The sequence below is a fragment of the Oncorhynchus gorbuscha genome, linkage group LG10 (genome assembly GCF_021184085.1).
Source record: "Oncorhynchus gorbuscha isolate QuinsamMale2020 ecotype Even-year linkage group LG10, OgorEven_v1.0, whole genome shotgun sequence".
Taxonomy (NCBI): domain Eukaryota; kingdom Metazoa; phylum Chordata; class Actinopteri; order Salmoniformes; family Salmonidae; genus Oncorhynchus; species Oncorhynchus gorbuscha.
The window spans coordinates 76,178,928-76,194,071 of NC_060182.1; the positions used below are offsets into that span (position 1 = coordinate 76,178,928).

A 15,144-nucleotide genomic window follows, 5' to 3' on the forward strand; every position below is an offset into this window, starting at 1 on the left:
TTTAAAATATCGTAAAAATATGGATCTCTTGCGATATGGATATTTCACATAGAGCAAATGTACAAAACATTAGGAAACCTGCTTTTTCCATGACAGACTGACAAGGTGAAAGCTTTGATCCCTTACTGATGTCACCTGTTAAATCCACTCAACCAGTGTAGATGAAGGGGAGGAGACAGGTTAAAGACAGATTTTTAAGCCTTGAGACAATTGAGACTTGGATTGTGTGTGTGTGCCATTCAGAGGGTGAATGGGCAAAACAAAAGATTGAAGTGCCTTTGAACGGCGTATGGTAGTAGGTGCCAGGTGCACTGGTTTGAGTGTGTCAAGAACGCTGCGGGGGGTTTTCCATTCTCAACAGTTTCCCGCGTGTATCAAGAATGGTCCACCAACCAAGGGGCATCCAGCCAACATGACAACTGTGGGATGCAATGGAGTCAGCCTTGTGTAACTTGTAGAGTCCACGCCCTGATGAATTGAGGCTGTTCTGAAAGCAAAAAACAGAAAGTGTTCCTAATGTTTTGTACACTCAATGTATATGTTTTGTACACTCAACGCAATTCCAATGTACATTCAAGAAATTGTGCAGCAAGGGTCTGAAATTATACTCAACATGTAAAACACACATTCTTTCTAGCTCTTTAAAGGGGTTAAAACATTTGAGAGAAAAAAATAAAACCAAGATAGTTAGTGGCTACATTTAAATTTCCACGATAACTGCCGCTCTTAGCCATCTCTGCCAGCAGGTAGCGCAACCAGATCTAACAGAATGTGCATCGTACTACAGGCATGCCTCCAGAGATGGATGCCTAGAGAGACGAAGTGAAAGTCACACTCAGCCACAAGGGCCTCTGTCTGGAGTCAGTGGGGGGGGGGGGATCAGGGGTCTTGAGCTGGTGGTAATCCTAGATCACCCCAAGGCTCTCAGCTCCCAGACCCAGCGGGACCAGTCAGTGATTGATCACCCAGGGGTGGGGTGGAGTAGGGAAAATCGAAGCCTGGGGGCTGTGCTCAAATAAAGGGAGGAATGAGGGAAGGGAAAGAGGAAGGAAACAAAGGATGGTTGGAAGGTGAGAGGTAGTATGAAAAGGAAGAAGGGATATAGCGAGAGGGAGTGTAAATACCAAACCGGGTCATGTTTAATGTGCAGTAATACAGTCCCCCCACTAGCCTTGAAGTTGTTCTCCTTGGTTTTGCGTCTCATGATGATGTTGAAGGACTCATAGGGGTCCTCACAGTGCCGTTCTGGATGCTGTCGGTCATGTCCTACTGGTACTGGTTAGGGTTCAGCCACACTCTGAACGTCCTGGTCAAGGATTGTAGTACACTATGATAAAGATTGCAAAGGCAAAAATTGTACCTCTTCATTTCCAGCAGGAATAGGATAGCAGATAAAAAGTGTATTCAACAAAAATATGACACGATTGTTAATTTTAAAGGTTTAATATTTGAAGCTATTGATTTTAGTCCTCATTCAATTATTTTTAAAGCATTTTTTAAGAACTACTTACACCGACTGTACAAGACATTAGGAACACCTGCCCTGACAGACTGACCAGGTGAATGCTATGATCCCTTATTGATGTCACCTGTTAAATCCACTTCAAATCAGAGTAGATGAAGGGGAGGAGACCGTTTTTTATGAAGGATTTTCAAGCCTTGAGACATGGATTGTACATGTGTGCCATTCAGAGGGCGAATGTGCAAAACAAAATATTGTTGTCAAAGTGCCTTTGAACAGGTTATGGTAGTAGGTGCCAGCAAAACAGCTGGGTTTTTCACACTTAACAGTTTCCCGTTGATATCAAGAATGGTTCACCTCCCAAAAGGACATCCAGCCAACTTGACACATCTGCGGGAAGCATGGGCCAGCACCCCTTTGGAATGCTTATAACACCTTGTAGTCTATGCCCCGACGAATTGAGGCTTTTCTGAGGGCAAAAGGGGGTGCAATTCAATATTAGTAAGGGGTTTCACATACTCCGTGTATATAATTTCTCAGTATCTACAGTCAGCCAGTGTTATATGGTTTGGGGGGAATGCAAAGCAGAATCTGTTATGCTAAGTTTCCACAAGAGATCTACATAGAATGTTGGGGGTGATGAAACGGAAGTGCATTCATGAAGCACGCAAAGTGGGCGGGGGGACCGTTGGACGATACGAGCATGGGTGAGGGACCAAAGTTGGAATAAGCTGAACTTAATTCAATACTCTGCGACATCATGTTGTGATTGACCAAATCGAAGCACACTATAGTTTTCAGCCCCTACTGGATTGGCTGTTGATACACTTCCGGCGCCGACAGAGATGGCCACCTCGCTTCGCGTTCTCAGGAAACTATGCAGTATTTCGTTTTTTTAAATGTATTATTTCTTACACTGGTACCCCAGGAAATCTTAAGTTTTATTACATACAGCCGGGAGGAACTATTGGATATAAGAGCAATGTCAACTCACCAACATTTCGACCAAGAATATGACTTTCCCGAAGCGGATCCTCTGTTTGGTACACCACCCAGGACAATGGATCGGATTCCAGCCGGCGACCTAAAACAACGACGCCGCAGAAGGGGTCTTTGCGTCATGCTCCGTAGACGGGCATATCGCGCAGCGCTCCTGAGCATACTACTCGCCAATGTCCCGTGACAACAAGGTAGACGAAATCCGAACAAGGTTTGCCTTCCAGAAAGACATCAGAGATTGTAACATTCTTTGTTTCATGGAAACATGGCTCACTCGGGATACGTTATCAGAGTCAGTACAGCCACCTGGTTCTTCACGCATCGCGGCAACAGAAACAAACATTTCTCTGGTAAGAAGGGCGGGGGTGTATGCCTTATGATTAACGAGACGTGGTGTGTTCATAACAACATACAGGAACTCAAGTCCTTTGTTCATCTGACCTAGAATTCCTTACAATCCAATGCTGACCGCATTATCTACCAAGAGAATTCTCTTGGATTATAATCAGAGTCATGTATATCCCACCATAAGCAGACACATCGACGGCCCTGAAATAACTTCATTGGACTCTATGTAAACTGGAAACCACATATCCTGAGGATGCATTTATTGTAGCTGGGGATTTTAACAAGGCTAATCTGAAAACAAGGATCCCTAAATGTTATCAGCATATCGAATGCACGACCCGGACTGGCAAAACTTTGGATCATTGTTATTCTAACATCTGTGATGCATACAAAGCCCTCCCACACCCTCCTTTCGGAAAATCTGACCACGACTCCATTCTGTTGCTCCCAGCCTATAGACAGAAACTAAAACAGGAAACGCCCGTGCTCAGGTCTGTTCAGCGCTGGTCCGACCAATCGGATTCCCTGTTTCAAGATTGCTTCGATAATGTGGACTAGGATCTGTTCCGCATAGCGTCGGACAATAACATTGATGAATACGCTGATTCGGTGAGCAAGTTTATTAGCAAGTGCATCAGTGATGTTGTACCCACAGCGACTATTAAAACCTTTCAACCAGAAACCTTGGATTGATGGCAGCATTCACGCAAAACTGAAAGCGCGAATCACTGCTTTTAAATCAGGGCAAGGCGACCGGGAACAGGACCGAATACAAACAGTGTAGCTATACCCTCAGCAAAGTAGAGTCGTAAATCAACGGCTCAGACAAGAGAGTTATGTTGCAGGGTCTAAAGTCAATCTTGGATTACAAAAAGAAAACCAGCCCCATCGCGGATCACAAAGTTTTGCTCACAGACTAACTAAACAACTTCTTTACTCGCTTTGAGGACAATACATACCAAAACATGCAGGCTCTCCTTCACTGCAGCCAACGTGAGTAAAACATTTAAACGTGTTAACCCTCGCAAGGCTGCCGGCCCAGGCGGCATCCCTAGCCGCACCCTCAGAGCATGCGCAGACCAGCTGGCTGGTGTGTTTATGGACATATTCAATGAATCCTTATCCCAGTCTGCTGTTCCCACATGCTTCAAGATGGCCACCATTGTTCCTGTTCCCAAGAAAGCTAAGGTAACTAAGCTAAATGACTATCGCCCTGTAGCAGTCACTTCAGTCATCACAAAGTGCTTTTAGAGACAAGTCAAGGACCATATCACCTCCACCCTACCTGACACCCTAGACTCACTCCAATTTGCATACCGCCCCAATAGGTCCACAGACGACGCAATGGTTAGAACGTTGGACTAGTAACCGAAAGGTTGCAAGTTCAAATCCCCTAGCTGACAAGGTACACATCTGTCGTTCTGCCCCTGAACAGGCAGTTAACCCACTGTTCCTAGGCCATCATTGAAAATAAGAATGAGTTCTTAACTGACTTGCCTTGTTAAATAAAGGTAAATAAAACAGTTTAAAAAAAATCACACTGCACACTGCCCTGGACTGGGATATGGACAAAAGGAATACCTATGTAAGAATGCTGTTCATCAACTGCAGCTCAGCATTTAACACCATAGTACCCTCCACACTCATCATTAAGCTCGAGACCCTGGGTCTCGACCCCGCCCTGTACAACTGGGTTCTGGACTTCCTGACGGGCTGCCCCTAAATGGTGAGGGTAGGAAACAACATCTCCACCCCGCTGATCCTCAACACTGGGGCCCCACAAGGGTGTGTTCTCAGCCCTCTCCAGTATTCCCTGTTCACCCAGAACTGAGTGGCCATGCACGCCTCCAACTCAATCATGAAGTTTGCAGACGACACTACAGTGGTAGGCTTGATTACCAAAAACGACGAGACGGCCTACAGGGAAGAGGTGAGGGCCCTCGGAGTGTGGTGTCAGGAAAATAACCTCCCACTCAATGCCAACAAATCAAAGGAGATGATCGTGGACTTCAGGAAACAGCAGAGGGAGCACCCCCCTATCCACATCGACGGGACAGTAGTGGAGAAGGTGGAAAGTTTTAAGTTCCTTGGCTTACACATCACAGAAAAACTGAAATGGTCCACCCACACAGACAGCGTGGTGAAGAAGGCGCAGCAGCACCTCGTCGACCTCAGGAGGCTGAAGAAATTTGTATTTTCACCAAAAACACTCAAACTTCTACAGATGCACAATCGAGAGCATCCTGTCGGGCTGCATCACCGCCTGGTACAGAAACTGCTCCACCCATAACCGTAAGGCTCTCCAGAGGGTAGTGAGGTCTGCACAACACATCACCAGGGGCAAACTACCTGCCCTCCAGGACACCTACACCACCCGATATCACAGGAAGGCCAAAAAGATCATCAAGGACAACAACCACCCGAGCCACTGCCTGTTCACCCCGCTATCTCCATAGCGCATCAAAGCAGGACTGAGAGACTGAAAAACAGCTTCTATTTCAAGGCCATGAGACTGTTAAACAGCCATCACTAACATTGAGTTGCTGCTGCCAACATACTGACTCAAATCTCAAAAAAATTGGATGTAATAAATGTATCACTTGCCACTTTAAACAATGCCACTTTATATAATGTTTACATACCCTACATTACTCATCTCATATGTATATACTGTACTCTATATCATCTACTGCATCTTGCCTATGCCATTCTGCCATCGCTCATCCATATATATTTGTATGTACATATTCTTATTCATTCCTTTATACGTGTGTGTGTATAAGGTGGTGAAATTGTTTGATTACTTGTTAGATATTACTGCATGGTCGGAACTAGAAGCACAAGCATTTCGCTACCCTTGCATTAACATCTGCTAACCATGTGTATGTGACAAATAAAATTGTATTTGATATATAGCACTACCTAGCCTGCTTGCTAGCACCAACATGAAGCAAGCGTGCTTATCCAAATGTATGTGTCAAAAGGATTATGTCCGTTAGTGATCATGTGACATGCAACTCAACTAACGGCATAATATAAATACAATGAGGTTGAATTCATTCTCAAGAATAGTGTATACTAACCAATAGACCACTAGTAGATACTAAAGATGTGTGGTGGATATATGAGTCTGGGAATGTTCATTGCTTATGTAACAACCAAGGACACAAACATACAGAGAGTGATAGAGGACTGCAAAAGAGGGAGCAAGAGAGACAAAATAAATGAGAGAAACATTAGCTACATTGGCCAGATCCCTCCCCCCCAAAGCCAGCCCATTTTAGACAACATTGTATGCCTCTAATTTCATAAATCCTAGGGCATCTTCCATGGTCCCCAAGACAGCTAACCTCTCAAATCCTGGTCCAGACAGCGCATCCCATCTCAGCACCAAGACGCATTACATTCTCATGCCTCTCACACACACAGGCCAGAGGCTTTAGACTGATTCCCATTGGAAGCCTCTGATGCACCTGTGTGTGAGTCTCGCGTTTCACAAACATTTAAAATGAGGTTCTCACATGATGCCATTGTGCAGTGCCCTGGTGGTGAAACTCAAGCCAGGTGGCTACTGTCCCATGCATTTCCTTTAAATCTGCTCTACTAAAACGAGTGTGGTGCGATTGACAGATGAGTGGGTTGAAGAAGGGCACTAAACCCACTGGGATAAAGGGCTGAAGACAGCTGTCTGTGAAGAGCTAAGCAGGTAGGTAGCCAGGCAGGTAGCCAGGCAGGCAAGTAGGCAGGTAGTGAGGCAGCTGGGTAGGTAGCCAGGCAGGCAAGTAGGCAGGTAGCGAGGCAGATAGTCAGGCATGCAGGTAGCCAGGCAGGTAACCAGTAGAGAAAAGTAGCCAAAATCAGATTGAGGTGTTTGTTTCTTTGAGCTCATTCCAGCTTTACTTTATCTAGTTTCACAGCTTATAACACGTTTGGCCAGGCCAAAAGAAAACCTTATATTATAGCTTTTACATCTCAATGGGGTTGCTAAGTAAATGGAGGATGAATAAATACATCGAAATGATGGTGCCACTTCACACAAAGCGCCCGGCGATACAGGTGACATGATAGTCTCTGGCTCGGCCCTGTGGGCATCAAAGTTTAACCAGTGCTAGACAACAGAGTTAGATTCATTACTACATACACCCTGGTCCAGTTAGCACCACTCGCTACATTTTTAATAAAGTGGGAATATGGAGAGGAGAAGCGAGGGGACATAGTGCTTTGGTAGAGGTACACACTGCCACATGTTCACATAGGGGGAAGGAACACTTAGTATACCATGTCTGCAGGTTAACCTGATATTATATCCATGCCAATAAACGTCTCTGAGCTCTGCTGGTGGAAGAGGAAGATTCTGGGTACAAGTTGCCTGCGCAGATCTAGGACCAGCTAGCCCCCCTAAAGATGTAGGACCAGCTAACCCACTTACAGATCTAGAACCAGCTAACCCACCTACAGATCCGGAACCAGCTAACCCATCAACATATCTAGGACCAGCTAACCCACCTACAAATCAAGGACCAGCTAACCCACCTACAGATCTAGGACCAGCTAACCCACCTACAGATCTAGGACCAGCTGACGCACCTACAGATCTAAGACTTGCTAACCCACCTACCGATCTAGGACCAGCTAACCCATACAGATCTAGGACCAGCTGACCCCCCCTACCAGCTAACCCATACAGATCTACAGTAGGACCAGCTAACCCATACAGATCTAGGACCAGCTAACCCACCTACAGATCTAGGACCAGCTGACCCCCCCTACCAGCTAACCCATACAGATCTACAGTAGGACCAGCTAACCCATACAGATCTAGGACCAGCTAACCCACCTACAGATCTAGGACCAGCTAACCCATCTACAGATCTAGGACCAGCTAACCCACTGACCTTGGGATCCACATTGAGCGGTATCATGACTGAAAGTCTCATTTGAAAGCCAAACCACAAGGGATATAATTTTTTTATTTAACCTTTTTTTAACTAGGTAGGCCAGTTGAGACCAAGTTCTCAAATTTCGAACTGCGAAATGGCCAAGATAAAGCAATGCAGTGAGACACAGACACAGAGTTACATATGGGATAAACAAACGTACAGTCAATAGCACAATAGAAAAGTCTAAATACAGTGTGTGCAAATGTAGTGGGGGTTAAGGCAATAAATAGGCCATAGTGGTGAAATAATTACAATTTAGCATTAACACTGGAGTGATATATGTGTAAGTAGAGATAATGGGGTGCAAAGGAGCAAAATAAATAACAATATAGGAATGAGGTATTTAGGTGGGCTATTTACAGATAGGCTGTGGAGAGTTTACAGTCTAACCAGACACCTAGGTATTTGTAGTTGTCCACATATTCTAAGTCAGAACCGTCCAGAGTAGTGGTGCTAGACGGGTGGGCGGGTGCGGGCAGCGATTGGTTGAAAAGCATGCATTTAGTTTTACTTGCATTTAAGAGCAGTTGGAGGCAACGGAAGGAGAGTTGTATGCCCAGAAGTATACAGAATGGTGTCGTCTGCGTAGAGGTGGATCAGAGAATCACCAGCAGCAAGAGCGACATCATTGATATATACAGAGAAAAGAGACGGCCCGAGAATTGAACCCTGTGGCTCCCCCATAGAGACTGCAAGAGGTCCAGGCAACAGGCCCTCCGATTTGACACACTGAACTCTATCTGAGAAGTAGTTGGTGAACCAGGCGAGACAGTCATTTGAGAAACAAGGCTGTTGAGTCTGCCGATAAGAATGCGGTGATTGACAGAGAAAGCCTTGACCAGGTCAATGAATACAGCTGCACAGTACTTTTATTGGTGGCAGTTATGATATTGTTTAGGACATTGAGCGTGGCTGAGGTGCACCCATGACCAGCTCGAAAACCAGATTACATAGCGGAGAAGGTACGGTGGGATTTGCCATAACCATGGCAAGCCCAGTCACAGCTTCAATAGGATGAATTTGAGACTATGGCTGTCAAGGTATTCTGGAGTCTAGAGATGCCCGTCATGCCCTTCTACCACAGTAAAATCAAATAAATAAAACACTGAGAGGCATCCAGGTGTGATGGGTTTCCCTAAGGTTAATGGAACGTTAACAAGAACAGGGTCAGGTCTCTGAGTGTCACCATGACAACCCCACTAGTCCTCAAGGGCTGGAGGTTAAGTGGTCGGAGGAGGATGAGGAGAATGGTGTGTGACATGAGTTTGTGAGTGTGTATAGGCAGGGTGTGGGTGTCTGGGTGTGACGGTGGGAAATGTATGTATATGCATGCACTTCTTTGTGTGTGTGTGTGTGTGTGTACGCCTGTGTGTGTACAGATGTCCACGTGTGTACCAGCCTACCTTCCTCGATGACGCGGCCCTTGTCGTCCAGCATGACCTGCACCTCGCAACCACTCACGTAGGCCAGGCCTGTCTGCTCCACAAAAGGCTGGCGCCGGTCGAGGCTCGTGCCGAAGGGCAGATTGGGCCACACCGTGACCAGAAAGCAAACTCCGTGCTTCCGCAGCACTGGGAGAAGGAGAGCGAAAAGTCCCTGTCAGCGCTCGGCTGATCTTTAAAACATGAAGCTGTAATTATACAATGGGGAGGGGTGATGAGGGAGGCAGACAGGGAGAATCACATCACACACCTCTCAATTGAAAGACAAAAAGAAGGAGAATGTGAACCCGTAGAAGAGGTATGGAGGTGGGAGAGAAAGGGAGGGTGATTCTGGTAGCACTAGACTATCCTGACATCCTCCTGCACTCGGAGGTTCGCTATGTGTTGAAGAGCAGACTCCTTTAGTAATTCTACAGATTTAAAAAAGAATCAATCCACTCATGTGATGTATGAAATGAAATTCCGGAGTTCTAAATTGAGCAGCTGCTGAAAAATGAGCTCCTGTATTTATTGAGATTTAAATGTTTTTTTTAGAGTGAAGAACATCGAAAAATACTCCCCACTGAAAAACTGCAAGACTCAATAGAAGACAAAACAAGGAACAAACTAAACAAGACAGGCTTTTGAAAAATTAACTATTTTTTTCATAAAATTGTACAGTTATCTTAGCTAGGTGAATTGCTAGCAGAATTGTTTACTTGTTGCTAAGCAGTTGCTAGGGACTCTCCTGGAAGAAGCTAGCTAGCTTACAAAGAATAACAACAAAAAATATCTAGTTAACAGAAGAAAGGAAGACAAAATAAGGACAAAAGAAGGACAGAAGAAAAAGGAAAAGAAAGAGGACAACAAAGTGAAACAGTCAGCACTTCTATTGCATTCGTATTTCGTCGTCCTAACGTAGTCTACACTGCTATCTGCCCAGCAGCTAGCCAGCTAGCAAACGTCCACCGTCTACCGAATAGCAGCACTGTAGAAACTATTACACTCAACTGAACACTTGATTAGTGTAGTGTTAGCTAGCTACATAGTTGTCTTTGCTGTCTTCGTATCCAAGATAATTGTGTAGTTTAGAGCGTGTAGTCTTAGAGTGATTATCTTAATTTCTCAGAGGTTAGCTAGGGTCAGCTATTTGTCGGTCCTTTAGGAGACACTGCTAGAGCAAAGCTAACCAACGTTAAACATAGAACTTCCGCACTCAACAACCCTCGCATTCCGATGCTCCACAGGTAGTATCACATTTTTCATTTCATTTCATTACAGCACAACGGTTTGATTTGTTTGATCGTAGCTAGCTACATAGCTAGCTACATAGCCGTCTGTGTATCAAAGATAATTGTGTAGTCTAGAGCGATTTTCTAGGTTAGTAGCCAGCTATTGTCGTTCTTTTAACGCAACGTAACGTAATCAACACTGCTAGCTAGCCAGCTAGCCCCCGAATAGCAGCACTGTAGAAACTACTACACTCAACGGAACGACTTGATTAGTGTAGTGTCAACAACGCAGCCACTGTCAGCTAGCCTACAAAGTCAACAACGCAGCCACTGCCAGCTAGCCTACTTCAGCAGTACTGTATCATTTTTAATAATTTTAGTCAATAAGATTCTTGCTACGTAAGCTTAACTTTCTGAACATTCGAGACGTGTAGTCCACTTGTCATTCCAATCTCCTTGCATTAGCGTAGCCTCTTCTGTAGCCTGTCAACTATGTGTCTGTCTATCCCTGTTCTCTCCTCTCTGCACAGACCATACAAACGCTCCACACCGCGTGGCCATCCACCCATAATCTGGTGGTCCCAGCGCGCACGACCCACGTGGAGTTCCAGGTCTCCGGTAGCCTCTGGAACTGCCGATCTGCAGCCAACAAGGCAGAGTTCATCTCAGCCTATGCCTCCCTCCAGTCCCTCGACTTCTTGGCACTGACAGAAACATGGATCACCACAGATAACACTGCTACTCCTACTGCTCTCTCTTCGTCCGCCCACGTGTTCTGTCACACCCCGAGAGCTTCTGGTCAGCGGGGTGGTGGCATAGGGATCCTTATCTCTCCCATGTGGTCATTCTCTCTTTCTCCCCGTTACCCATCTGTCTATCGCCTCCTTTTGAATTTCATGCTGTCACAGTTACCAGCCCTTTCAAGCTTAACATCCTTATCATTTATCGCCCTCCAGGTCCCCTCGGAGAGTTCATCAATGAGCTTGATGCCTTGATAAGCTCCTTTCCTGAGGACGGCTCACCTCTCACAGTTCTGGGCGATTTTAACCTCCCCACGTCTACCTTTGACTCATTCCTCTCTGCCTCCTTCTTTCCACTCCCTCCTCTTTTGACCTCACCCTCTCACCTTCCCCCCTACTCACAAGGCAGGCAATACGCTCGACCTCATCTTTACTAGATGCTGTTCTTCCACTAACCTCATTGCAACTCCCTCCAAGTCTCCGACCACTACCTTGTATCCTTTTCCCAGCTCGCTCTCATCCAACACTTCCCACACTGCCCTACAAAGATGGTATCGCGCCGTCCCAACCTTCGCATCTCTCCCCAACTACTCTCTCCTCTTCCATCCTATCATCTCTTCCCTCTGCTCAAACCTTCTCCAACCTATCTCCTGATTCTGCCTCCTCAACCCTCCTCTCCTCCCTTTCTGCATCCTTTGACTCTCTATGTCCCCTATCTTCCAGGCCGGCTCGGTCCTCCCGGGCCGCTCCGTGGCTTGACGACTCAATGCGAGCTCACAGAACAGGGCTCCGGAAGGCCAGCGGAAATGGAGGAAAACTCGCCTCCCTGCGGACCTGGCATCCTTTCACTCCCTCCTCTCTACATTTTCCTCCTCTGTCTCTGCTGCTAAAGCCACTTTCTACCACTCTAAATTCCAAGCATCTGCCTCTAACCCTAGGAAGCTCTTTGCCACATTCTCCTCCCTCCTGAATCCTCCTCCCCCTCCCCTTCATCCTCCCATCTCTGCAGATGACTTCGCAACCATTTTGAAAAGAAGATCGACGACATCCGATCCTGTTTGCTAATGTCAAACAACACCGCTGGTTCTGCTCACACTGCCCTACCCTGTGCTCTGACCTCTTTCTCCCTCTCTCTCCAGATGAAATCTCGCGTCTTGTGACGGCCGGCCGCCCAACAACCTGCCCGAGACCCTATCCCCTCCTCTCTTCTCCAGACCATTTCCGGAGACCTTAAATCCCTTACCTCACCTCGCTCATCAACTTATCCCTTCCGCTGGCTATCCCTTCCGTCTTCAAGAGAGCGAGAGTTGCACCCCATTCTGAAAAAACCTACACTCGATCCCTCCGATGTCAACAACTACAGACCAGTATCCCTTCTTTCTTTTCTCTCCAAAACTCTTGAACGTGCCGTCCTTGGTCAGCTCTCCCGCTATCTCTCTCAGAATGACCTTCTTGATCCAAATCAGTCAGGTTTCAAGACTAGTCATTCAACTGAGACTGCTCTTCTCTGTATCATTAGGCGCTCCGCACCGCAAAGCTAACTTTCTCCTCTGCTCTCATCCTTCTAGACCTATCGGCTGCCTATCGATACTGTGAACCATCAGATCCTCCTCTCCACCCATCTCCGAGAATTGGGCATCTACCATGCGCGGACGCTTGAAAATGCGTCCTACCTGACAGGTCGCTCCTTTCAGGTGGCGTGGCGAGAATCTGTCTCCTCACCACGCGCTCTCACCACTGGTGTCCCCAGGGCTCTGTTCTAGGCCCTCTCCTATTCTCGCTATACACCAAGTCACTGGCTCTGTCATAACCTCACATGGTCTCTCCTATCATTGCTATGCAGACGACACACAATTAATCTTCTCCTTTCCCCCTTCTGATGACCAGGTGGCGAATCGCATCTCTGCATGTCTGGCAGACATATCAGTGTGGATGACGGATCACCACCTCAAGCTGAACTTCGGCAAGACGGAGCTGCTCTTCCTCCCGGGGAAGGACTGCCCATTCCATGATCTCGCCATCACGGTTGACAACTCCATTGTGTCCTCCTCCCAGAGCGCTAAGAACCTTGGCGTGATCCTGGACAACAAACTGTCGTTCTCAACCTAACATCAAGGCGGTGGCCCGTGTCCTTGTAGGTTCATGCTCTACAACATCCGCAGAGTACCACCCTGCCTCACACAGGAAGCTGCGCAGGTCCTAATCCAGGCACTTGTCATCTCCCGTCTGGATTACTGCAACTCGCTGTTGGCTGGGCTCCCTGCCTGTGCCATTAAACCCCTACAACTCATCCAGAACGCTGGACGCAGCCCGAGCTGTCTAGTGTTCAACCTTCCCAAGTTCTCTCACGTCACCCCGCTCCTCCGCTCTCTCCACTGGCTTCCAGTTGAAGCTTGCATCCGCTACAAGACCATGGTGCTTCTTAAAAATGCCTACGGAGCTGTGAGGGGAACGGCACCTCAGTACCTCCAGGCTCTGATCAGGCACACCCAAATAAGGGCACTGCGTTCATCCACCTCTGGCCTGCTCGCCTCCCTACCACTGAGGAAGTACAGTTCCCGCTCAGCTCAGTCAAAACTGTTCGCTGCTCTGGCTGCCAATGGTGGAACAAACTCCCTCACGACGCCAGGACAGCGGAGTCAATCACCACCTTCCGGAGACACCTGAAACCCCACCTCTTTAAGGAATACCTAGGATAGGATAAAGTAATCCTTCTCACCCCCCCCTTAAAAAATTTAATGCACTATTGTAAAGTGGTTGTTCCACTGGATGTCATAAGGTGAATGCACCAATTTGTAAGTCGCTCTGGATAAGAGCGTCTGCTAAATGACTTAAATGTAATGTAAATGTGATTTTCTGGATTTTTTTTCTCATTTTGTCTGTCATAGTTGAAGTGTACCTATGAGGAAAATTACAGGCCTCTCTCATCTTTTTACGTGAGAGAACTTGCACAATTGGTGGCTGACTAAATACTTTTTTGCCCCACTGTAAAGGCTTTATTACTGGGAGGGAGTGGGATCCACGAAGAGAGAGGGAGGGAGACAGAGTGCATGAGAAAGGAGAACAAAAGACAGAAAACTAGACGGTATATAGAGGGAATGCTGAAGGGTAGAGAAGAGAGAGGGAGAGCAGGGGATTGAGAGATGGCACAGCCATGTGCCTTCCCACTCGTGTTTGATGTGGTCTCGTACGTTCAGGTTGACAGCGATGGCTTAGCCACCTCCACGATGGAGAAGGCTGTGATGTCTGAAACTTCCTGGCTGGCCCCCAAACACCACACTCTGCCAAACGGATGACAAGACAGCAGGTCAACCCACAAACACCACACTATCATACTACGAGCGCCTGAAAATGTCATAGAAATTGAGTTATGAGTGAGGCAAAAATTATAAATTCTAAGTAAACAGAAATGTGGGAACATTTTCTTCCCATCAGTTATAGGTGTGTGTTCTCTGCTCACCATGGTTTCATGCGAGTCACAACATCCTCCACGTCATGTCTGATCTCGTAGGTGGACTCCAGACGAAACAGGTTGAAGTTTCTCAGCAGGCAGTCGTGGAGGGTCAGGAACTGCAGGTTCCGTTTAGGAAGAACCAGACAAACTGGAACACAAGGATTAAAGAGAGAGACATGACAAAAAAATCCTCTGTAATTGATGTCATTGGTATAGATCTATTACCTACCTATTTCAGTGTAACATAAACAGGACCTCGAGTTTTCCCTGACCAGGAACAACTCGGTAGCTATGTGACAGGGACAATCCCTTCGATATAACAGCTGCAGAGTAGACTAGAATGCTAATTTACACCTGTAATCTCTTGGAAGGCTAAAACAGTTAAGATAGCCTTATAGACGTCGATAGGCTCATGGATTTCAATGGGATTACAGGGTTTGTAGGCATCTTAGCCTGTGAAGGTGCCCCTGCTAGCCTAAAGAGGATTGGCCATTAAGAGGGTGCCAGGGTGTGGGATTGGCCAGACACAGTAGACAGGGTGAATAGTA

The 15,144-nt window shown here is 46.7% G+C and overlaps 1 pseudogene; it reads right to left on the bottom strand.

Moving 5' to 3' along the window:
- Window positions 1–15,144, bottom strand: part of LOC124046941 — a 118,889-nt pseudogene that overhangs the window by 75,193 nt on the left and 28,552 nt on the right.